Below are 26,659 nucleotides of genomic sequence, written 5' to 3' on the forward strand. Positions count from 1 at the left end.
AACATCTTTACCCAGAGTCTTAGCCTTACATTTTTACATAGGTGTCCATTTTGAGCTTTAAGACACAGATCTACATAGGGATGTTTCAGGTATGTTTAAATGTTTGATTACATGCCTTCATTTGACTGGCTGGGGCAGAGGGACAGGACTTGAAAATCCAGGTGTTGCAAGTCTTTGCACCTTTGAAGGTACATCAGGAGAATGGTTCTGAGAGGATCCCAAAATGCAATGGAGGAACAGGTGAAAGCATGGAGTGATTATAATATCCATACATTATGCTAAGAACTCACCTAGTCTGTCACTCAGCATACAACCCCATTTTTCCTGGGTCATGCCTCCAATCATGTCGAAGAAGAACAGAGGAGAAAATGTTGGGTAGTTTGGGCCACTCCACTAAAGTGGAAAGTAATTCCAAGGTAAGTCTACCCCAGAGAGCAAATCGGCCCTTTTAAAATACAGAGGGGAGGGAACAGTAATTTCCCTAGGCCTTTGAAAACTCCCCAGTGGCTGGGTGGCAAGGAAATTTGCCTAGCTTCATTTGTGAAGGACATGTCACCCTTGGTAAAAGGAAAACAGTTTACCAGGCTAAAATTTGTTTACAAGGTTACTCCCCCACCACTGCGTCAGAAAGAGAATTAATAAAGTCTCATTTGCAATTTCACTGACCAGAAATTTCAAGAAATAGATAATGTGGAAGGTATACTATCCCAAGTACTAACAAAATGACTGATGTATGCCTTACACTTATAATAAAACAGTTATTTCAGCAACTCAAGAACAATAAAATTGAGCCAGTTTCTGTGGTATTAGGGAAACCCCAAGTGTCCCACAGGAGATGTGACTTGCAATAGTGGATACAGGTAAAAGGACTGGTGTTGACCCAGGTTAGGTTTAGCATAAAGACTTCTTTGTTGACTCATAGCAATAACAGTTCCTCATTTGTTAGATCATTGGGTATAAAGTTATATAATTCAGCCTTGCCCTTCTCTCAGCCTTCAGTGGTAGCCAACATCTACTTTTAGCTGTGGTAGTTCCTGGACTGCCAAAGCCACTTCCTATATGTTAGACAAATTTTACTTTTACAGTAATGCAGGTAACTTGGCAAGTTTTGAGAAAGGTGAACAGAGGTGGTTAAGAATTAGTGAGATCACTAGCAACTCCACTGTTTAACTTATGCTAGGATTTAATCCATAATACGAAGCATCAGACACTATCCCTACACAATGTCCTGATGACTTTCACAGTTCTTATCAAATGCCATTGGGAGTTCTCTCAATCATTTGAAAGGCAGTTTTTACCCAGTCTTTGCCTCCCAACCATTAGGATCCCACTCTTATTATCTTGCATTTAACAAACAGAGATTGATTTCTTGCCTAAAATGAGCTGGAAAATTCTATTTGGATCAGTCCAGCAGAATTAAAAAGTATAATTAGCCAGAGAATTCACTCCACTCCTCAACCTAACTGCTGCTTAACTATCTCCTGCAATGTTTTTGCACTTTCTGCAGAGCATGTAGAACTCAGTCCTCGGTTGAAGCCGTTGATTGCAGGAAAGCAGCCATGAATTGCTATGAGCTTGTCACTGCCGATCCTGCATATGCGTGTGTTATCAACTACAATTGTCCTCATAAAATTAAATAAAAGCACGCATTTATTATTGTGAGGCTCCAATTAAGGGACAGCTGGTGCTCCTATTACACTTGCATTAAATCGAAACTTGTAATTTAGCTGTCCAGATGCACACTTTTTAATCAAAATATAAAATTGCATTTGCTTTGTCCATTTTCCATTCAAAAGTATCTGGAAGCTTACCTCGGGCTCCTCCTACCCAGCAAACTCCGTCGAAGGGAACTATTTGCACTGATCAACATTTTCCTCTCCGAAGTTCTTCGAGGGAAATAAAAGATTGGGGGCATTTATAGAAGGGTGAGGACCCAGGAAGGCAGCTGGTGAGTATCTATTCAACCAGCAGTGAGTCGCTCTATGTATTGGCTAGGGTCGTTTTTTGGAATACCTTTTTTGCCTCACCTGTCTCTGAAATGTCTATAAGCCCACAGCTTTGAGGCACCCTGCGTTTCCCATTGGCACTTCAGTTCCTGAAGCGCTAGAAACTTTGCTGTCCGCCCCCCCCCTTTGCCCTGAAACCCCCGGGATGTGTCCATGCTCCCTGTGTTTTGGCTTTGGGATAAGCCCAGTGTTATGATTTGCCCCCCTTCTCTTAATAATGAAATGACAAAGGGCATTCGCAGCGGGGGCTGGGCGGCCAGGTTTGGGGGAGAGGAGCCACACCCCCTGAGAATAAAGCCCGCGCTGCGCTCTCTGAAAACCAGGCACGAATGAACGAATCACACAAAGAATATATTTCGCGACGAAACAGCGCCCTACAGGAAGAAAGTGCCCGCACTCGGAGCGTGATCAGGAGCGCGACTTTTTGGCGCTCTTTGGGAGCAGCGAGAGGGAGGCAGAGGACAGAGAGTCCAGGGGTGGGCTCTGGAGCACGGGCAGCACGCGCCCGAATTCCCGCGCGTTCCGCAGCCGCGAGCCACGGCTGGGAGCCCAGCGTCTAGTCAGGTGAGGTCGGCGGCGGCGGCGGCGCTGCGGGGAGCGTCGCGCTACCTGGCCGGGCGGGGCGGGGCCGGCGGCTGAGGACTGCCGCGAGCCGCCTCAGAGCCCAGAGCTCCTGCTGCCCCGGCGCTCGCGGCTCCGCTGCCTGGCAGTTTCGCGGGAGTTGTGTTTTGGCGCCTAAAGCCCCCTCGCTAGCGCCGCTCCCTCAGCGCGCCCGGTGTGTCAGGCGCAGGGCACCGAAAACCGTGGCCCCGGCTGCCCGGGTTGGTGAACTCCGTGAGGGGACATCTGGTTGAGGGCACCGGCCAGGACGGGAGGGCACGCCTTTGGTAGGACCGGGCGGGGTTTGGGCCGGGGTTGCTATGGCAGCCGCTAGCCGGGGCGGGAGCCCCACGCCCGCCCGCCGCCGCGAGGGAGCTGGGGCGCTCCGAGGTGTGCTCCAAGTGGACTGAACCAAGAGGATGGGAGAAAAGGGGAGGGCCGGCCCGGGTCCTCCGTCCCCTCCCCCAGCCCGCTGCCGGCCCCGGGAAAGGGCCCCCGCGGAGTGGAGAAAAGAAAATATTCTTTCCTCCGGGTCTGAAAGGAGGCTTGCACAAGCACAGGGGTGGCACGGGGGTGAGGGGAGCGGAGGGATTGTCGCCTCCGTTCGGGAGTCCCCATGTGCGTGTCTCCAGACTTGACATTTTATACCCCACAGCGGCCGACTCGGAGCCGGGTAGCACGTCCCAGCCCTGAAGTTCTGTAGGTGGGGCGGGCTTTAATTTGCTTATATCTAATGATTTGAGGAACCTCGCTTTAAAATGGCGGCATTCAGTATACACCCCTGCTAAAGGCTCTCCCGGCACCGGGGCCACCTCGCGCAGCGCTGCTTTTGCTTCTGCCGCTAACACATGGCATGTGCCGCTGTCGCTGCCGCTGCCCCTACCGCTGCCGCTGAGAGCAGGGCCCCTTAGCCTCTGGGTTTGCGCTAGCAGCATAAGGTAAGGCTGGAGATAAGTTGGGGTTTGTGAGAGTGGCTGCCTTTTTAAGACGCGACGAAATGCAGTGCCTTTTAAACTTTATTTTATGAAATGGCAAAGAGAAGGAATATTAATCCTGAAACTTTGTTGGAATTTAGAGCTTTGATCTTCCTCCTTTTTCTTCTCCTCCTTCCTTCTTTTTTCCCCTCGCTCTCTTCTTTTTTAATACATTTAAAGGAACTTCTTGCATGGCACACCATCAGCAAATGCTTTTAACAACTCATCTCTCCATTTCCACTGCGATATCGTGAGCAGTGCCACAGCTTCCTGGCAAATTAGGTCTCTTCCCGCCCCGGATCAACACATTTGGGCAGCTTACTTTTACTGCCACGCTCTGAAGGGAATGGGAGTAGATTTTAGGTAGGTTTTAGGAGAGTATTAAAAAGGTAACTTTAGCTTTTAACACTCACACAATATACTTTTATGGTAAGAAAACGAAATTAAACCCAGACTAATAATGAAAGTTGGCATTTAGGTGATTCATTTGTGTGATTTTATAATGATTGTGGTAGACCTACTGTGTGTTTTTCTGAACACTGTCTATTGATTGGTAGATATAGATGCAGTATATGAATCCATATTGCTCTAATTAAAGTAATACGTTCTAGAGGAGTTTTCTCTGAGATATCTTAAATTGCTGTTTGTAAGTTGGGCTCAGATCCCCACAGCCTCTCCATATATATCTATAAAGTTCATGAGGAAGCATCAATTAAAACTAAACTATTGCAGCGTTTAATTTAAAAATGATTGTTAATTTTTCATTATGCTGGCTTCCTGGTTTAACCAATATGTTTTGGGGTGATTGCTGTTATAATGGTCAGAAAACAGGCTGTTGATATAGCTGTACAAATGACTAGATACCAATGCTTAATATAATTCATCCTGGTTTTTCCTTTTCTCCACCCCTCCCACCTTCTGAGGAAAGGCACGTTCGACATTGAGACTTACCAGAAACCTTGGATTTTTCCTTCTTATATTCACATTTAGTCTTTTGCTGATGCAAATTTAGTCCTTCATATTTAAATACATTTTAAATTAATTTAATGTTTAATTCACAGTACTTTCAAGGGATGCTTTCATATTTTTAAAAACTTTCCCAATATAGACTAAATAGGCTTTTGCCCACAGACCAGCTGATATTATTCTAAGTCCACTTTTTACTTCCCCCAGTGCAGTGGACAGTACTCTTTTCACTAACTTCAGCAAGTGTCTGGAAGCGGGGAGTTGCTTTGCAACTGTTAAAGCATAGTATGGTTTTTCTACCCAGGTGCTGTGCTGTAGTCTACCTAGAAACAAAGAACAGAACTGTTTACAATGGAATTCACTATATAATAAATTTCACATCATTTTTAAGATTATTGTTGAGAGAAGACTGAGGGGCAGTTCATTGCTTCATGCCTCAGAGTTCCTATACATACAGCAATAAATTAACTGGAATTTTTGCAATGGGGGAATGAAAAATAGCCACTTCTTCTATTTTCAGTGATTACCTACTTAGATCCCAATTCTGTAAGCTTTGCTTCTGGATGTGATTCCTTGCTTCTAAACAACTTTGGACTAAATGCATCCTTTTTAAAAGTGAAAATACTAAACTCTGGGGCCAGAGTAGACAAGCTAAACTGATGTTATAGACATTAGGGGGAAATTTTGCCAGTTGTTATTCTGCTGCCACATATAGTGATGAGATTGGAGACCTTGTATGGATACAAGAAAAGGTGTTTGTCAGAAAAAAATGCATTTTGAGAGAGAACTGATATAGTGCTGGGTTATAGGTGGTGACTGCATGTTTTGCTCTACTTCTAAGTTCTACTTCATTTCTCTGATTTCCTTTGCTGCTTTAAGCACTCATAATGACTTCCAGGGCTATTATAAAACAGCTTTACCCCCTCATCTGTCTTAGGCATTTCACAACAGCTGCTTTTTAAGGAGGATCAAACCTATGATTATGATCTGGTGGCCAAAGTACCTTTCGTATTATTCCCTTGCACCTATCCTATACCTAAATAATGCTTTGCACAAAGTAGGTGCCTAATAAATGTTGAATGAAAAAGAGAACATATAGCTTATAAACCCACAGAGGAGTATGTTTGGGCACAACTTTTAATTTAAATAGAAGACTTTTTGTATACTTGCAGGAATCTAAAAATTTAAAATAGATTGAATGTATATTCCCCTAATAGTCTGTATTCTACTTGCCTCTCATTGTACTTGCAGGCTCTTATGTAAGTCATTATTTATTTTAACCAGTAGGTGTATTATTATCAGTCCAGCTTGACAAATGAAAAAGGAAAAAATCAGCTTGAGAATAAAAAGGTTTTGTCTTTTGCGTGAATGTACAGCACCGTACATGCTGGAACAGTGATAGTTCCTCGGCTATTGTACAGATGTTGACAATATAGTTTGAAGTACAGTTTGGTTCTGTACCCAGCTGTCTTTATATGTGAGGGAAGAGGAGAAGGAAGGAAGGGAGTGAGAAGCCCTGAAGTGATGGAAGATTTTTATTCATAAAATTTTACACTTTTCTGCTTATGTTACAGTAAATTCAGGAAGGTGGCAGAATTTCTCTGTTTTGAAATAAATTATGTTGTCTGATAGGATTACAAACAGGGATTGGGGCAGAGCAGACAAGAATAAGTTATAGTACATGTTTGACAAGTAATTTGATCCTGTAATTAAAGTTAGATAATGACCACTGCCATGTTATAACTATCAAATGTCTAAAAGAGATGGCAGGATACACTCACCTTTACTTCATCCAGGCACTTCCATGCTGTTGTTTTCTCGTGACAATGTCTACTAGATCAAACAGGTAGATTTTCCCCATTATAAATGTATGCTGTATCAAGAAAATGGAAATCAGAAATTGTTTCATTGTGAGATTTTTTCTGCCTCCCCTGAGGTATGCTATGTCTCCTCACTTCAAAAATAGAAACCTGAGGGGCTGGAGTTGTGGCTCAGTGGTGAGTGCTTGCCTAGCATGTGTGAGGCATTGGGATCGACCCTCAGCAGCACATATAAATAAATAAATAAAATAAATAAAGGTATTGTGCCTATCTACAACTGAAAATAAGAAAACAGAAACCTGAGCTTCATATAAAATGAAGCGGATAATTTCCCTCTATAAGAATAAACTCTCTGAGAATAAGTAGTATGTCAACTAACTAACCACCAAACAAAACCTATGACCAAGAAGGCGGCAATTAGATCTATATTAATGTGGGCTTTTAGATCTAAAGGAAACCAGATGGTTGTGTGGCATCCTGCTCTTCCTGAGTGGTTATATATTGCCTCAAGATAGCCAAGTGACAATAGTGGGAACAGAACTTTGAGAATTAGGATAAATTACGTATCAGTTACCTTATCAGGTGTTAGTGACATCCATGGGACCGAAAAGAGATCAGAAAATATTTATTTTCAGATCATTCTAGTAAGGGCACAGTATAAATCCATCATTTTGTTCTATTTGGTATTAAATTGGGTGACAGTGTTTTTTAAAAATTGATGAGGAAAATAATAGAATCCAGAAAATTGCACATTATTTTTATTTGAGTAATAAAGGTACTCCCAAATGGTCTGGGAACACAGACACAAACACAACATATGTGTATAAGTGCATCAATTAGTGGTCAGTTTAGAACAGTTTTTACAACCATGTATTCATTTCTTCTTGGAAGAATATAGACAAATATATATATATATATATTTTTACATCATTCCTCCAATTCTAAGAATTAAAGAAAAAAGATTTACAATAAACTATAAGAAATATTTAACATAAGTGATGTCACTCTGAGGCTTAGAAAAAGAGCCAGGCTTCTGAATGTTTAACTCCATACAGTTAACTTTCAGAAAAGGATGGCTGCATTGTTCAGAACTCAAGAAGAAGCAAGAGTGAAAAGATGCTTGATTTAAATGTGCATGCATGTGTATCTATGTGTAGTATATGTAAATGGTGCTTTTCAAGAATCATAGTATCCCCAGAATTCCTTTTTTTTTTCATTATTTTGAGACGTGGACGCACTATGTTTCCCAGGTTAGCCTTTACTTCCTGAGCTCAAACCATCCTCCGATTTCAGCCTCTTAAGTAGCTAGGAATACAGTTGGGTGACCCAGAGCCCAGCTTCCCAGAACTCTTTATAACAGCTACGAGAACAAAATGTTAGGGGGAAAAAAGAAGCCTGATTAGAGATTTAAGACTCAATTAGTCATGCTTGTTAAAATATCATGTCCACTCTCAAATCCTTCTTGCATCAGCATTAAGTTGGCTCATGAGCAGAAGGAGTGATTTGTTTCTGATTTTAGGCAGTTCGATTTATGCCTGTACAGTGAGTGAACTTGAAGGGCCCAGAAAGAAAGGGTTTCTAATTGAGAAAAAGGCAATCTGGACAGAATGCAGGGGTTGTCACTAGAGACTTCAGACGTTTTAGGCCATAGGAACATCCTAGAGACTGTTTGCTGGATCTGGTTTTCCATTTTGGTTTATTGAAATTGGCTTAAAATTTTCCCCATTATATTCTCTGAATTCTGAGCTTCTTGGTGTTGCCTGCAACTGGGGTGGGAATTTGAGAAAGGTTTCTTTAGGCTCATTCAGGTGCCCTTGAATGTGCCAGTAACTCCTTATTAGGCAGGTTTCTAGGTCTCTTTACCTCATATCCCCAATGCCTGTAGGTCTCAGTAAAAGTTTACATAAATCCAAGAACATATTCGTTTTTCTAATATGTGCTTGCATTTTGTGAACATTCTTCCTGTGATTTCAGGTAGCATTTTTATTTTTTATTGATAAAACATCAACAACAGTGAACACTATGTGGAACGTAGGTTGCTGCAGCAGCAACTCTAAATAAACAGGGAGAAACCTGCTTTGGCAGGTTTTGGGCTGAGATTTTTGAGGACTGGCTTGAAAGCCAGCTGCTGCGTTTCTGTTGCCTGAAGTTACACTTAGCATACTTTCCCTATATCACAGGGAAATCAGTTTTCAACATGAAGGTACCTAGAAATAGTTCTGTAAACTCTTTTACTAGATTAAAAAAAAAAAGAAAGTAAAAAAAGAAATATTGGAGCTCGGTGCCTGTTGTCATGTGTAGTTTAAAAAGCGATGAAGTCATAGATGAAACCCAAAAAGGAGCTGTCTCATTTTCAGTCAGACACTGATTGCCCATTTAGAGTTTGGATTTGCATAGGTTTTTATTTACCAAGATACAGGTATGAATAGTGCCTCTTTTTACTGTATCCAGAAAGCAAAGTCTACACAGTAGAAAAGAGCTGCCATTTCAGATCCACCACAATCATCTTTTGTACACAGAGAACCATCAGCCTTTAGGTACAGCTTTTGCAGTTTCTCCTTATGTGGTTTATGAAGAAACCAAACGAGAGGGTGTGTTGGGGAAAGCGGTGGAAGGGGTGACCTGTTAGCAAAAATGAGAGACTGAAAGAACTAGAGAGCTTACGTTTCACATTTTGTTTTGTAGTCTTCAGCCTTTAGGCAGGAAAACAAAACAAAGCAAAACAAAAGGGCCATTTGTAATATTAGCTTGGGCATATATCCTATAATTCCCCAGTTATTTGCTTTACAAATGGAGAAAATGAGATTGTCATATAATATTAAGGTGACTGCTTTATTAGGATTGGATTCATGCCAGGCACGGTGGCACACCCCTGTAGTCCCAGCAACTCTCAAGGCCGAGGCAAGAAAATTGCAAGTTCGAGGTCATCCTCAGCAATTTAGTGAGACCCTGGCTCAAAATAAAAATAAAAGGGACTGGGGGTGTAACTCAGTGGTAAAGCACCCCTGCATTATCCCCAGTACCAAACAAATTGGAAAAAGAAAAAAACAATATTGGATTCATATATTATGATTTTTTTTCCTGAATTCTACTTATAATGTATAGAGACACACTCAGCAAGACTCATGGCATAGTGGTGGGGATCACATTTCACCTCAGTACCCAAGTGAAGAGTTTGTGTTTGTGCTCTGAAAACTAGGCATTCAATAAATGGTGCTGTTCTGGGTGCCTTTTTTGTTAAAGGGCACACTGATGTTCTCAAAATTCTTGCTCTCTGAGATTGACAAAGATCCCAAAGGGAGGAAGGAGTATTTATTTTCAGAAGTGATTCTGAGAAAAATTTAAACTCCCAATTCATTCAGCAGCATCTCCCTTAATTGGGCCGCATAAAGAGAAACCATATAGATCATCCGGAATTATGAAGTGAAACAGTGCACATTATACAGTCATGTTTTACCTCTAAGGGCTTCAAAATCATAGAATCTTTGGAGGGAAGCTGGGGTGCTGAGCCTGTGTGATTTGTTCTCTTCCATGACTGCCTATAGCAGCGGCCTCAGCTGCAGACAGACTCGGAGTCAGTAAACACTCAAGCTAGGGTAGGGGCTGGACTCAGATTAACAGGCTCTGCAAGTGAGAGCCATTTTTGAAAAGAGCCTTGGATTTTGGCGAGACTTTTTTTTTTTGACAGTGCTGGGGATGGAATCTAGGGCCCCATACTTGCTAAGCAGGCATTCTACCACTGAGCTATATCCCCAGCCCTTGGTGGAACATTTAACTGATGGACTAACTCCTCTCTCCCATGTATTAATCCTCTTTCTCAGAGAGGTAAACCTGACTCTGTTGGGAAATTCATGTAGATATACTGAGAGATTCAGTGTAGCAATAATACTAGGGCAAAATGCTTTTTTTAGACTGGGGTTGTAGCTCAGTGGTAGAGTACTTGCCTAGCATGTGTGAGTCACTGAGCTCGATCCTCAGCACCACGTAAAAATAAATAAATAGAATAAAGTTAAACAAATATTTAAAACATACTTTTATTTCCTACTAAAACTTCCCCTCCATAGTTCTTTGTGATTGAGAAGTTGACAGCATAGAAATGCTATGACCTCGTCCTTATAGCATTTCACAGTGCTGGAAAAACATGAGAACACTGTTGTATTTTGTGGATATTGTGATGATGATGATGACGATGATGATAATCTATAATTGGATTCAATTAGAGGACTCTTATACCTGCCTATACATTGAATTAGCAGAAGTCATTTTGGGGCTAATGATGATGATGATGAGAGAGCAGGCAACTCTTAAGAGACTAGTACTCTGGGATAATGTAGTCTACAGGTTCTGTCACTTACTAATCAGGTACATGAAAATTGTGGTTTCAGATGTTGATCCTAAATTAACAGGAGCCGGGCATGGTGGTGCATGCCTGTAATCCCTTTGACTTGGGAAGCTGAGGCAGGGGGATAGCAAGTTAGAGGCCAGCCTCAGCAATTTAGTAAGACCCTCTCTCAAAATAAAAAATAAAAGGGGCTGGGGATTGATTCATTGGTTAAGTGCCCCTGGGTTCAATCCCCAGTACCATAATAATAGTAATAATAATAATAATAATTTTTAAAAAAATAAAAATTAGCAGGAAACAGCTAGGCTATCTAATGTCTGATTCTGAACACTATCATTCCAGTATTCCTTTAAATGTGGTAAAATCCTGCTCAAGTGATCAGATGTGTGACCTGTGTTTTTTTTTTTTTTTTGTAAAAGTTATATTTTTCACTCTCAAGCCTAGATCATATAATAGCCCTCCTTATTGTCTTGTGCCTATATCCCCAAAGAAATTTCTGTAATATTTTTAGCCATCTAAGAAAACAATTCAGATAGAACCACTGAGAAATGGTGACAAGCAATGACAGGAAATGCTGGTTGCCCTGGTCTCCTTCGTAACTTAGTTGAGGCCACAGCTGGCTGATTTGCTTTAAACTTCCTGTTTGGGGGCTATTTGGGTCAAAAGTAGCTGTGTTTTCCATATAGCGATTTTTTTTCTTTATTCTGTAAGACCACAATAAATCTGTCACTGGACTGCATGTTTTGTATATTTTATGAACTGTATCATGTGGTTCGAGTTTAATTTGGAAGGCAGTGCTTTTACAATCAAGATCCCCCCACACACACGTGCAGCTTTGGGGTCTGGGATTGCAGGGGCCTTCAAAAGTTTATAGCTTTATTTACACAATAGTGATTGCTGAGGAGGGCATTTCCTGCCAGTTAATGACTGGTTGGGAGGACCAACCGTCCAAATCCAGGGAGAGAGGACCATTCATTAAATGCCACGAAGGGACCAAGGCGCTTTTCTCATGGAGAGGTGGGGAGAAAGTGAAACCACATTCTGCCCTTTGAAGAGCCCACAGCAGTGAGAGCAGAGCTAGCTATGGATGTGGGGCCTGGTAGTGCTGAGAATGGAGCTTCTTTTCCTGACAGGAACAAACTAATTTTTTCCCAAAGGTTGTCAAAAGGGAACATGAGTGGGAAAGGTATTTCCTTTAGGTTGATGGCCCAGTGGAAAGGGGTTAAAGAAACCTGAGGTCCTCAAACTTCCCATTAGGTGCCTGAAAATGTTCAATGCAGAGGTGTTAAGAGTTACTTTTAAAACCTGTAAGATTACATGATTGAATTTCCTAATTTGTTGAATAACTGATCATAACTAAAGTGGACAAAAAACTTGGAAAGGATTGGAAAGAATGATCTCTTTTCAAGGTCAGTTCAGCAAGATGTACAGATTTTATTTGGATTCCCCTATTATAATAAAGGTAAATAATATTCACAGTGTTTTCCTTTGGTGGAAGTAACATTGAGAGCTGAAATATTAACCATATAACCCATGCTATTCCCAGGAAACAGTTTTGTTCCCCAGTATAATTCTTGCCTGCTATAAAGCAGCTGAGGTGTGAAGAGTTTGGCATTGATTTAGAGCAAAAACAGAATTAAGATCAAGGTTGGGTTCACATCCAGGAATCCCTGACTTCCTGGCCTGTCCTTCACTCCTTTAGCTTGCTAAGCCTTCAATTTGCCAAAAGTTCAATGTTTATAAAAGATAAACATCTGTTCTGAGTTCTTTTAGTAGGTACCTCCATATAAAGGTCATATGACACCCCCTCCTCCAAACTTGGCTTGGTTTTTTACCTTGAAATTTTCATTTCTTTCATATCATTCAAACTTAGTGGGGGAAGGCAGGGGTGGGCTGTACCTCTAAAATAGAGGCAATCACTGAAGGCCAGACACCTGGGTTTCTTCATGGGATTGAGTAATCTGTCACATGAAGAACAAACCAAATATTAAGTTTCATTTTTTTGAGTCTGGCAAATGTCATTATATGCTTTTTAAATATTCAGTAATCCAGGGATTGCCGGTCATTACCAGTTCACAAAAGTGAAAAGGTTTTCTGAAGTTTAAAATGCTCTACAAATAAACTGTATACCCTTACATTTGTTATTTTTAAATGATGCCTCGAGCAAATTTATAAACAGAAGTGACTGATGAATTAAAAAATAATACATCAAAACATGATTTTATTTTTTGAACACTTGAGTTTGAATGTTAAGATATACTAAAATATTTGCTAACTCAGAGTAAAGACAGTATTCTGATTTACAAACTGTTTTGGACTAAGAGCTTACAAGGTTTTTCTAAGTACGTGTCCTATTAACATTCATTACAATTAGCAACATAGCTGAATTTAAATAATAATTCAAAAACCTTAGAAGTAGCTTGTTCTAAGAAGTCAAATGCTTCCATTTTCTTGATATTATTTTTTCATTCAGCAAACCCTTTCTTTGTAGGTAATCTAAAAATATATTTCAATCCGGTTCAGGTTCAGGTTCAGGTTACTGTAGTCTGAACTACTGGCATCAAAGTCAAATGAAGATTTACCCTGCTATATTTGGACCTGACAACATTACTCTGTAGTATAAAGAAGTCTATTCGTTCTATCATTGTAGTTTTCAAGTGTTAGGCAACAACTCATTAGCACATAATGAAATCCCTTTAGTGGGTTGCAATTTGGCATTTCTTTTAAACAAAATTCCATAAAATATCAGTGTATCATCTACTAAAATTAGGCATTTCACGTGAGTCTGTTATTTCAAATCCACGCACATATGTACTGAATTAGGATGTACCTCGTGTTGCTGTCAAAAAAGTTTAAAATCAGTGTTTTGTTGGATGTTAATTCAGACTGGATCAGAAATGGTTTTTCCTCTTTTTTTATTTTTTGAGAGAAAGGTGGTTAAAAGATGCTGCGGGCTTTGGGCCTGATACTGAGTGATGTTTGTTAAGCTCTTTGGTAGTTATGTGTGTTTTTCAAATGCCTAGGGCATTAATGGGAATGATTGTACAAATAAAGATGACAATAACCACATAGCATTTCCAATAATTGAACCAAGGAGTAGGAAACAAAAAGGATTTACTTCCTTGGCCAGATAGGAGATTAAGTACTGTATTCAATCCACTAGGAGATGGGAATCATCTTTAGAAATGTGGACAATTATGCAGATTACTTTGAATTAAATAATTGTTGGATAAAGGACAATATTACCTTCTGGGGTACCATTGTGTCTTCAGCAAGAACATAAGGATCTTGTCTTCACCCTCCCTCCATCCCTTTCTCTGTTCTCTCCCAGTGCTATTAAATCCCTCTCTGCCCCTGACATGTTGAATTCATTCCCAAAGGCCTCCTCTTGCGGACATCCTTCAGAGCCTTAAAGCAGTGCTGCTTTCTCAACTCTGAGGACTTGAAATCCAATTAGGCTTCTCGTCAGATGTTTAATTGTTAAACTTAAGTTACTTTTCTGAGAATGAAATATAATGTCGGTTCTACTGAGTTAGTTACTAAATTCTGTGATTAAAAATGAGTTTATAACTCCTTCTTCAGACCACACTTAAAACTCATTAAAATAGAAAGACATACACATCTAATGGTTGTATAATTAGCAATCAAGTTATGAAATGAGATGTAAAACAAATTATCATGATAGAATTATACCATCACACCCCCCCAAACAAAAACAAAACCAAAAAACCCTAAACTGTTATATGCATGACTTTTCATGATAAAAACTTAAAAATGTTGATGGATGAAATTGCATGCATTTCCACACCCTGGGAGTGACAGGTTTTAACCATTTTTTATTCTGTTTGCTAAAGCTATGTAGAAAGCAATAATAATATGTTCTGGGGCCAGAGACTACCTTTGCCTTTAGAATCTGTTTTACTGTAAGCAACATTTACAGAATAGCATAGAGTAGGGTGAATAAGGTGGGTGGTTTGAGTGTGAATAATTCAGAATTTCCTGTTGCAGCCAGTATACAGTTGTGTGTTTTAGACAAACCAAATTAGTCATTGTTTGGGGGTGTCAGTTACAGTTTTTCCTATTCAGCCTTCTGGGTTTTTGTTATGGAATACTTGGAAAATGAATAGTGAGAAGCAAAAGCTATGTGAGAGGGTGTCCTAAAGCCAGGGAAACCCTGAGCTATCATTCATTTCATGTAGCATTCATGCTCTTCTCGGTCTGTTTGGGAAATACTGTTATGATCTGTTGTGTAATAACCTTCCAAATTGCATTTGAATCTTTAAGGTATACACAGGAACTGAAGGCCTTCAACAGGTAAGTGTGTTTTGTTTATTGTGCATAAATTCCCCATGGGAGGCAATGAGACTGTGGGGATACATTTTCTTCTAGAATGGAAGAAGAAGAAGGAAAAGGAGAAAGAGATACAAAGTTCACTATTCATTAGCTCCAGTGATTTCTTATGCCACATTTCTCATTTTTATGGAATCCTTTTGGCCCAAAGAAAGTTCAGAAGTTGGTGTTGCTTTTAGTGGAATCTTTCCTGAGGAGTGGGAAAACCCCTTGCTTTTGGCAACAAAAGCCTACTCATCTTGGCTTCTGGTGCAGAGTTCTACTTCATATCATTTTTTAAAAAATTTGGGATAATAATTAAAATAAAATGAGAACCCCTCTTGAAATGCCGGGAGTTTTCTACGGTGAAAAAAGTTGGGTTTCCTCAGATCACTGTAAAGGAAATTTCTTGAAGTATCTATCTAGACCTTTGAGATTTCATTCTTTCAGCTTTCTAGAGCAAGGCAGACTTAGGAAATAGGAAGTCAAAATAAAAGCAACATTAATGGCCTCTGTGCTGTTAAGTCTCCCTTTCTGATTTGCTGGGTGTGAATAGTGGTGGAAAATTTAACCATTCAAGGTTTTAGAGGCCTGAGACTTCGCTCAACACTTCTTTATGCTGTCAGGCCCGGGCAGGGTGATTTTGGCTCTTGTAGCACTTGGGTGGCAGGAGGACCAGCGTTTACAACCACCTTCACCTCCAGGAATGTATTATACTTTTAAATCAATCTTAATATCTGTAGGCAGGAGTTTATATATAGGAATAAAATTTGAGCCCCCATTTTCACACCCAATAAAAACGTCCTATAATAGGTGTTTATTCAGAGTCAACTGACATTTATTGAACAATTACTGTGTGCCAGATGCCCTGCTAGGTACTTGCATTTTGTTATGACAAAATTTTCTTTAGTAATGAAATACAATTTGTTTCATGCAGGCAGGTACTCTCTGGCATCAAAGAGATATCAAGCTAGAAGTATTCTCTCAAGTCTGTTCTCACTTTTTATAAGCTTCCCCAAACAAAATAATTTCTTCTTTATCTAGTCATATTCTCTTCACATGGGGACCATTTTGTGGCCCATGGCCCACCTCTCTTCTATCAGTGAAGACATTTATTTCCTTATAAGTCAAAACAACACTAATCTGTTACCCATTTTGATATAGCCAAAGGCAAGTTTAACCATTTGGTGGATGGTGCTCCAGTAACAGATGAGACTTGACAGGTGGGTGAAGAGCAGGAAGTCAAGTGTATACAATGTGGAGTAAAGTGCTAGCGAAAGCTGTATTAAAAAAAAATCTAGTACAACACTAGATTAAACTTTTCTAAAATGCAGAGAAACTAACAGCAAGATATTTGTTAGCAGTTAATTCCTCATCCCTCGGAGTGGCCACAGCAGCCCAAAGAGAGGAGGAATCTTTTCATGTCACAGAAGCAGAGGGGAAAGAAAGTTTCTAGAAGATGAGGGCAATCAACAAATACTATGGGGATTATGTAACTAGAGACTGCTAGTTTCGGAATTTAAGAGGTCATTGTGACCTATGAGGAAACCAGAAGACAGTTTATGGTGGGTTGAGAAGTAAGTGAAAAGTTGGAAAATGAAAGTGGTATTGATAACATTTTCAAGATACTTGATGATGAAGGATAATAAACATTGGAACTTAAAGAAACTGGATCAAGGGAAGATTTTAGTGTGTTTTTAGAGTGGGAATGACATTTCAAGTAGATGTGCTTGCAGATGAGCAGGCAAAAGTGAATATAAAATGTCCATCAAGCACAAAATATGTTCTGAGTGGCTACTCTACTTGCCCAACATCTCCCTTAATAATATGCAGAGTATTATTTATACAGTCTGATTAAGTATTACATGCAGAACTCTGGTGATATTAAGTTTTAGGTCCTGCTTATTCTTCTTGCCTTTAATGTATAGAATTAAGCTTGTTGTGAAAGAACTGAGATAAGTTTGTAACCTTCAAAAAAGCCAATGGAATTCAGTCAAAATAACAGGTAAGAGTGTTTTTAAATGTCTTCAGAAACAAGACAGTGCCACTGAATTAGGGAAAATGGGGCTGATGTTTTTCATCGCCCAGGATCAATGAAAATGAAAGAGAGGGTGGGGAAAGCTATAAAAAATAATGAGGACTAGAATATACCTACCAAGGATGTGCTTATTACTCCATGATTTACCTTTAGACTAGGATTCAGTGTTTGTCCTTCATAATATGGAAATTTACCATGTAGCATTTTCTCTGTGTTGCATCTGTCAACTTCTGTTTTTCATGGATTTTATATTTTAACATGTAATTAAAATAAACACTCCAGGTCCAGATTCAATTCTCCTCATTTTAATCACCTTCTCCATTCTCTCTTGTAAAATACATTTTGTTTCTTTTCTCAGAAGCTGATGATTATTGGTACAAAATAATTTTAATTTTCACCTTGAATTTAATGTCTAGATTGATTCTGGTCAAAGAGAAAGTGTTGCTACTTGAGGTTCTGCAAATTTCTTTTTACTCTGAAGAGGAAAATGATACAAATTATATTATATGTTGAAAAACTTAAGTCTTTGAAGTTTCGGTACAGGTACGAATGATGGAAACCAGCATTTCTCAAACTGTTTATTTTGCCACATGTTCCAGGGGAATAGCTTTCTTAGGTGAAATTGATGGTTGAAATGGATACCACATTCTGAGGATTAAATTGCATTAAATCTATATACCTCAAAATATGTGTGTATGTATATATAATAGAAGTGTGTGTGTGTGTGTGTGTGTGTGTGTGTGTGTTCTTTTAAATTTTAGCTTTGGACTTTTTATGCTGCATTTCAAGCTACTATGCAAACATTACTTGCTGATAAGAATTTAAGAATATTCTATCAACAAGAATCAAAATAGATTAATGACATCTCATGCCAAGAGAGCACACTGAACAAAATCAACAGTAACTTAGATTAAAAGATTTCCTTTTATGCTGGGGTAAAATATTTGTTAAACACATTTCTAAAATGACTACAGAAGTTTTGCTCTTAATTTTTTCTTTATGGTTTCTGGTATAAATTTCTCTATTTTTTTGTTGTTTATTGTGCAGTGCTGAGAATCCAAGCCAGGGCCTCAAACATGCTAAGCAAATGTACTATCTGGTTTACATTTCTTCCTCATCACTGGAGAAAATAGATTTGTACACTGTCCTAAATAGGGAAGCATACTAAATGGTTTCAGATTTAAGTTATTGAGGATATCTTTTTGTTTTTGTTCTGGAAAAAATATTGAGTAGATAATAACTATGAAATGATATAATGGATGGGCTTATTAAGCCTCTGCTCAAGGATTTGCAACTGTTTGCTTGGGAATTGGCGGGATTGAAAAGGAAGGCAAGTTCATTTAGTTGATTTAAATTAAGGCTTTTGTTTTGAGGAAATAAAGCATTTTGTTAATCAAGTTGTGACCTCTGTACATGTTTTAACTAATTAATTTAGTTCAATATCTTTTCATAGGCTTTGTTCCATGTTATCAATGAACTACACTTCTTGAGAAGCTTAGTCCATCTTCCAGGGTCTGCTCTCTGACTTATAATTATTATGACTATTATTATGTTTGGTCAAGAAATTGAATTTGTAAGTAGGTCCTCTTGGTGTTTGAAGAGTATTAGTAATCTACATTCTTAGGATGCTTCTACTCAGTAGAATTATATTTTTAGCAACAAGGTCTACACATGGAAATTAAAATAATTAAAATTGAAAACATATAGAAAGAGGCATTATTACCAAAAGTCTTTATTGCATTATCTTTTTGGTGTGTGTGTGTGTGTGTGTGTGTGTGTGTGTGTGTGTATGATTAATATTGTAATAAATACCAAAGAAATGACGACTTGTTTGTTGAGCTTAAAGTGGAAAAATTTCAGCAAGGAAGACAAAAGTGAGTGATGAGAGACTGCTTCCAAACATATCCTCTGAAAATGGCTTTTCACTAAAAGCCTTTGCCTCCACCTCTGCCCAGCTGCATTAACTTGAGAGGAACATTTACTTTAGGATGCCAACTACCTTGTTTTTTCAAAGCTAGGGAAGTCCGGTTTTGTAGGACTTGAGATCTTTGAGAGTTATTTATTCTCTTCTTCTGATTCAAATCCTGTTTATTTCTGTTTGTTCATCTTCAAAACTCCCTCTTGTCCCCAAAGGCAAACTTACATTTGGCCCTTTAACCTCAGTTCCTGGTAGAACATCAGTGTTCCTAAAAATCCTTGTTGACATTCAAAGGTCTGTATCCCCTTTTTTTGGCAAAAATTCTATTCTTCCAACATTTAACTTGAAAATTATACTCTTTACATATGGAATGCAGTTGGGAATGCAATTGGAACAAAGGGGAAGAGGGCTAATTTATCAAACTCAAATCAAGAAGCTGCACAGCTTCACAGGAGAAAAGCAGATCTCCAGAATTCCTGGAGAAAGGTCAGGTATACCAGTTGTGTTTGAATTCTGCAATGGGACTTTTACAGCATATCAGTGCTGGCATCCTGCCAAAGCAGTCTTTGCCCAGGAACTCACTATACCTATAACCTTGGAAAATTGCTTCAGCAGTAAAACATATTAGTCACTGTGTCTTCTTTTTGTTTAAAAGCATATTTACAGATTACATATTTATTATGACTTTAGAATAGAGCATTCTAAGTGCAAAATATTTTCCCCTCCCTCCTGCAACAGGTACACATACAAATATATAAATAGGAACAGTTTGACTTCTGTTTCAACAAGATTTCTATAGTACCTTGAAGTTGTGTTACAGATATGTAGTAGTCATGTATCTTTTTAAATTGAATATTCTCACATACTGACCTAAAATAAATCACTTAATTTAAATGTAATATTAATTAATAACCAGTTTTCAGTGTCATAGTGGATGTAACTCTAGAACTATTCACCAGGGAGAAAAAAAGAAAAAGAATGTTGAGATCATATTAAGAAGTGGCAGGAAGAAGTGATATAATTTTGTATTATTTTCTAGTATGAGTTGAATGTTTCTTAACCCAAATGCTTGGGACCAGAAGTGTTTCTGATTTGCGGTTTTTAAAAATTTTTAGAATATTCACATATGCATAATGAGATTTCTTGGGGATGGGATCAAATTCTAAACATGAAATTCATTTATGTTTCATATACACCTTGCAACACAGACTGAAAGTAGTTTATACAATGTTCTTAATAATTTTGTGCATAAAACAGTTGCATGGTATGGAATTTTCCATTTGAGTTGTATGTCAGCATTCCAAATATCTTCGATTTTGGAGCATTTTGAATTTCAGATTTTCAGCTCAGGTATGCTCAATTTGTAGTAACAGCTACTTATTCTGTGCTAGACTCTGAGGCAAGAAATTTACACACATTATCTCATCTAATCCTCACAGCGACCCTGTGAGGTTGGTGTTCTTATTTATCTCCTTTTTACAGATGGGGAACCTGGGACTCAGAGAGATTAAGTAGTATGCCCAAAGACATTTTGCTAGTAAACAGAAAATGTCAAAACTTGAAGTAAACACCCTAACTCCAAAGTCTATGCTTATAGCCCCTATGGTTATATTATGGAGATATAAAAATTTTTTACTTGGGAACTTGAGCTTACTACCAGGGTCTTTCACAATGTATTAGTCACCTAGAACTCAGTACCAGATAAAGATAGTAAACCTCTGGAACAACCAGATGCTTCAGGTTTTACAACTCACTTCTGAGCTAGAAAATTATAAATGGTTAGAAGTGGCAGAAGGGACTGGGGTTGCCACTCAGTGGTAGAGCACTTGCCTAGCACATGTGAGGCATTGGGTTCAATCCTCAGCACCACAAAAATAAAGGTATTGTGTCCATCTACAACTAAAAACATATTTTAAAAAGAAGTGGCAGAGGAAGGCATCCTTCAGTTAACAATACACTTGTGCAGGATGTCTGTGTGACACAATATTGTCAGTAATGCAGCCCTGAATGTTTCAGATTTTTAAGTCATATTATGGTGATCTTTACTATTATTTAATCATCTTTTTTTGTGGTACTTGGGATTGAACTAGGGGCACTTAACCACTGAGTTATATCCCCAACCCTTTTTATATTTTATTTAGAGACAGGATCTTGCTAAGTTACTTAGGGTCTTGCTAAGTTGCTGAGGCCGGCTTTGAACTCACAATCCTCCTGCCTCAGCTTCCTGAGCTGCTGGGATCACAGGTGTGTGCCACCGCCCCCCACTTATTTAAGGGTCTTAATTCCTGATGTTGAATGCATGGATCTTATCTGCAGCACATTTCAAATTCCAGGTTGCTTTACCCCTGATATTTAACCCCTAGGACTTTTCCACTTCACTCCTCTTTCCATTCCACTTGCAGCTATTTTTTATTCATTGTTCATTCAGCATACTTTGCTGAGGACATACTTTGAAATTAGCCTTGTTTCTAGATGTGAGGATATGACTCTGAGTAACTATTCAAGTGAATTTTTGGATCAAGATAAATGACGTAGATTATTTTCTAGAAATTTAGCACTACAAAGCATCACTACCTTTATTATTTTGTATGCCCTTCTTCAGCCTAATTTTATTGTTTTAAGCTTGTATTGATTTACGTGAGAGAAAAAATGGAAGTAGTCCAAATGTCCGTCATGGACAATGAGGTACACAAACTGTGGTATATCCACAGAAAGGAATATTTTTGGGGAATAAAAAGAAATGACATACCATTACATGTTTTGATATGACTGAACCTTGAAACCATTACCCAGTCACAAAAAGCTACATACTGTCTGATTCCATTTATGTGAAATGTCCAGAAGAGACACATCGATAGAGACAGAAAAGCACATCAGTGGCTGTGTAGGAAAGGAGGAGTGGAGGATAGTTAAAGAGTATCCAGTTTCTTGGAGAGGAGATGAAAACTGTTTAAAATTTGCTGTAGCAATAGTTGCAAATAAAACCCTTGAATTATACTTTTCTAAAGGGCAAATTTGATGGAATGTGCATTACATCTCAATAAAATTGTTATCACAAATTATATTTAGATAGGATGAAAATTACATTTTTCCCACTTTAAAAATTGCTAAAGTTAAGTAACAGTTAAACTGAGGGAGTTGTTGATTGGCTTTTAAAGAGAGGTAATGGACTGGAACAGCTTTGAACTCCTATTTATTCTATGGCTTTCATAGGAAAAGTCGACTTTTTATTCCTTTTAGATTTACATAATATTAGGGTTCTTTTGACATAATTATAAAAGGATGAAATATAATTAGCTCTAATTCAGTTCCCAGGACTTCCCCTTTTTCCTCCCCTCCTCCGTCCCTCTGTTCCCTACCCTCTACATACTGATTTTTCTGCTGTTTGCTTATAGTTTACTTAAAAAGGTGAGATTCACTGTGGTATATTCATATGTGTACATAGGAAGTTAGGTTAGATTCATTCCACTGTTCTTCCCTTTTCCCATCCTCCTCCCTCCCTCTCAATCCCCTTCCTCTACTCCACTATCTCTCTTCTATTTTGATGGAATTCCTCCCCTTTTCTTTTCATTCCCCCTTATTTTGGACTAACTTCTGCATATCAGAGAAAACTTTGACTCTCTGGGTCTGGCACATTTCATTGAGCATGATTTTCTCCAGTTCCATCCATTTAACTGCAAGTGCCAAAATTTTTTTTAATTCTTTATGGCTAAGTAATATTCCTGTGTGTGTGTGTGTGTGTGTGTGTGTGTGTGTGTGTGTGTATGTATGTATGTATACACCACACCACATTTCTAATCCATTTATCTATTGATGGGCATCTGGGCTGAGTCCATAATTTGGCTATTGTGAATTTTGCTGTTTTAAACATTGAAGTGGCTATATCCCTATAGTATGCTGATTTTAGACCTTTTGGGGAAATACCAAGAAGTGGGATAGCTGGGTCATATGGTGGTTCCATTCCTAGTGTTTTGAGGAATCTCCATGCTGTTCTCCCAAGGGTTTGCACTAATTCGTAGTCCCATCAATAATGTATGAGTGTACCTTTTCCACCACATCTTCACAAAAATTTGACTTCTTATGTGAAGTTCTTCATTGACCATTTCCATTCTTAGTGGTGCCTCCCTCTTTGGTCCAACCATGTATTTGGTGCTTTGCCAAGTTCACTTCCATGAGCCTGAAATCTTGGTTTTTCCACATCTAGCACAATGCCTTCCATATAGCAGTGACCACTACTTCCATTGGTTTAACAAGTGTTGGTCGAGAACTTACTAATATGAGGTATTGAGCCAGACACTGGAGATAAATAAGGTGTTTCCTTAAGGAGCTCATGGTTAGGCAGACGACTGAACAGCAGTTCCACTACAGAGTGACAGATGTTATGATAGAGATGGGCTGACATGTTTGATGGGGAGGCTGAAACCTTGAGCATAGTTCTGTGTCTGGATCTGGTTCATTCACTTAACTGGTACACATCCAGGCATTCTTCCCTACAGTTAAACACATCCAGCAATAAAACACTCACTATTTTCTAAAACAGTGAAGTTAAACTGTATTTTTCCCATCTACCAAATGCCCATGTATTTTTGACATCAAATCTATAAATACAAGGCAATTAGATATCTTATTTATAAATAAAAAAGTAGGGCAATAATTAATATTGCTTGGTACTTCCAGAAATCATTTCAGATCTTAACTGAACTTTGATTAATCTAATTTTTATAGGAAGTAATTAGATTTATTATGTGTTCGAGTCCCTGATAATAAGCCTATAATTTTTAGGTTATTTTTGTGCCTAGGAGAGGCAGTATAGACCACCAAACATTCTGAAACAGGCCTGAATTTGATCCCAAATCTGTTTCATAATCTTGAACCAATTTACTTCATCTCTCAGCATACCAGTTTCCTCCTCTGTAAAATGGGAACAGTAATGGAACACTTGTCTCACAGGATTGTTATGAGCAGTAAATAAACTGGTATGCATGAGACTGCTAAAAAAGTTCCTGGCACATGATAAATTGTACATGTTTGCTGTTGTTTTTTCTTCAAATGAAATTTCCCACTTTATTAGTATGTTACTCATAAATCATACAGAGTCATTTTAAATGATAGTCAAGTCATTGGAGATTGATGCAAAGACTTCTCTTATCACACCAAAAGTCAGCTAGGTTTTCAAGTGTCTTTTAAATATCCATAGAGTTTTAGAAATCACATGCCTGTCTCCAATCAGTTAGTTTGATAAACCTCTATAACTCACATAACATATCATGCCAAAAAATCAGTACTTTTGGAATGTTTGATGCATAGTTTAAAATCCACAAGAAATAAAGCATACAACAAGGTTGGATTTATACTTCTTGACTAGATTGATGCCATTCTATTTGCCAGCCTCATGATTTACATGAGTATTTTTTAGTCAGCAGATAGCACCATTGGCCAATATGCTGTCGAGGGGCTAAAATTTAGTGGTGCATTTCAGACATCTATTGCCAACAAATGTTTTTGGCAGCATTTGGGTGCTTTACTTGGCAAAAAAATTTGACACATACAAGGTAATTTAGAATAATAACAAATTAACATTGAGTTACTGGGGTACTCTTTTTTTTGTGCCTTAGTGCAGGTTATTGTTAACCTTTTTTCTTTCCATATTGTTTCAAATTTGTTTTTTTTTTTGTTCAGTACAATGATTATATCATCTTTTTTATAATAATATGATCTTTTTCAGAATTAAGCACAGGTAAAGTAGCATGAAGAAGTGAAAGAGCTGATTTGGCCCTGAAAATGCAAGCCCCTTGGGACACAACACTACATTAAGTGCAGCTCACTGCAGGGTTCTGGGTAGATCCACTTTGCTCTGTTGGCCTTTATCGGACCAAGTTGTTAACAATGTCCTTATCATTGTGTATATGGATCACAACATTAACCTTGTCATTCCATTTAAACATATTAAGCGAAATAAGCCAAACTCAGAAAGTCATGTCATGTTTTCTCTCATATGGAGAAGGTAGAGAAGAAAAAGGAAAAAAAGATGGTGGGGTGATGTCATGAAAATGGAAAGGAAACTGGTAGTAGAGGAGATGGATCAGCGGGAGGCAGGAAGTGAGGTAAAGGGGAGATACTGGGAATTATATTGACCAAATTGTACTGTTACATCATAGACATCTAGGAATATGTAACACTGAATCTCACTATTATGTATAATTATTGCACCAATAAAAATATGGGAAAAATATCAGCATAATGTTGTGCCTACCAAGAATTCCTCAGTACCAATAAGTAAATGAGTTAATTTTATGTCTCATATGTATGATAGTTATTAATGTTTAATGAGAAGTTCCCTTAAATAGGGTCCCATTCTCAACACTAAAAAAAAAAAGAAAAATGAAAAAAAAAAAAAGAACAAGGAGGATGCATGAGTCTTTGAGGGTCATTTCATATCCAAACTATAATATTATTCTTTCTACTGCTCACTCTGGGACATACCCATAATTCAGCCACAAAAATGACAGCACCTGGCAGAAGCACATCAGTCCTGATTGGCAAATGCCTGTTCTGTAAACATTCAATAATTTGAATATCATCCCTGGCTCACAGCCTATAGAAACTCAGCTTCCTACCCCAACACCCACCTATGCCATTAGAGCTCTGGAACCTTCACAGTCTTTTCCTGCACTGTTTCCCCCTGTTTGTTTCCTAGATGTCAGATAGGATTCTGTAAGAAGAGTTGTATCCCATAAAGAGATGGGACACTACTTCCTAGATCTCAGCTTCTACGAGACACCCTAGAGTTCATGAAAGCCAGATCTTAAAGTTTTTAAACTGTACTCATAGAAAATCACCCAGTGTCCTCAGGAAGGGCACTTCAGCGCCCATGCTATTTGTATTTTAAGACACAAATCTAATGCACTTGATTCAACAACTTAACAGTTTGCTATTGCTACATTTTATTGGATTCAATCTGGTTTTGCAAGCCACAGACAGTTTAACTGGTGGGGGGTAGTTAATAGAGGCAGGTGCACATTAAAGTCGTAACTTTTATTTTTTTGTGGTGCTGGGGATTCAACCCAGGGACTTGTGCATGCAAGGCAAGCACTCTACCAACTGGGCTATATCACCAGCCCAAAGTCAAAGCTTTTTAAAGCTGACGTGAGGCAGAAGATGGGCAAACTCCATAAAGTAGGCATGAAGATTCCAAATGCTCAGGCCTTTGTGACCATTTAACTAAGTCCCAACATATCCTTCAAGACATGTTTTTAGGGGCTGGTGTGTGCTCAATGGTACAGTGCTTGCCTAGAAAGCGTGAGGCACTGGATTTGATTCTCAGCACCACATAACAAATAAAAGCATTCTGTCCATCTACAATTCAAAAAAAAAATTTTTAGAAAAAAAAAAGACCTGTTTCTTTCTAATGGTAACCTAGAATTATTGGCAAAAGCTGAACTTTTTGTCATTGTCATATATCTAAGTGGAAAAACAGAGTTTCACAAAGCATTTCAGAAAGATTTCTTCCCAGGTTATTAAAAGACAAATAATAATAGATAAGGGTTTTGTTTTTTGAAATTTCATTTGTATTGATATCCTCTTTCCCTGACAGTTTTCTAGTAAGTGAGGTGTTACTGAAATAAGACTTTCATGTGACTTTTGAAGGTTTTAGTAGGCCCATAAT

The 26,659-nt window shown here is 38.5% G+C and overlaps 1 protein-coding gene across 13 annotated transcripts in view; it reads left to right on the forward strand.

The window, feature by feature from the left end:
* Nucleotides 1-2,413: 2,413 nt before the first annotated feature.
* MBNL3 (muscleblind like splicing regulator 3) overlaps nucleotides 2,414-26,659 on the forward strand; it is a 122,359-nt gene continuing 98,113 nt past the window's right edge. For 9 of the 13 annotated variants that reach the window (XM_079122685.1, XM_079122682.1, XM_079122687.1 and 6 more), the window contains exon 1: nucleotides 3,343-3,544. The gene's annotated coding sequence lies outside the window, so the exon portion shown is untranslated. Of the gene's footprint in view, nucleotides 2,571-3,291; nucleotides 3,310-3,342; nucleotides 3,545-3,567; nucleotides 3,944-26,659 lie in introns of those variants that run through there. The other 4 variants (XM_079122680.1, XM_079122679.1, XM_079122681.1 and 1 more) reach the window with 4 other exon arrangements.

Source organism: Sciurus vulgaris (assembly GCF_902686455.1).
Source record: "Sciurus vulgaris genome assembly, chromosome: X".
Lineage (NCBI taxonomy): Eukaryota > Metazoa > Chordata > Mammalia > Rodentia > Sciuridae > Sciurus > Sciurus vulgaris.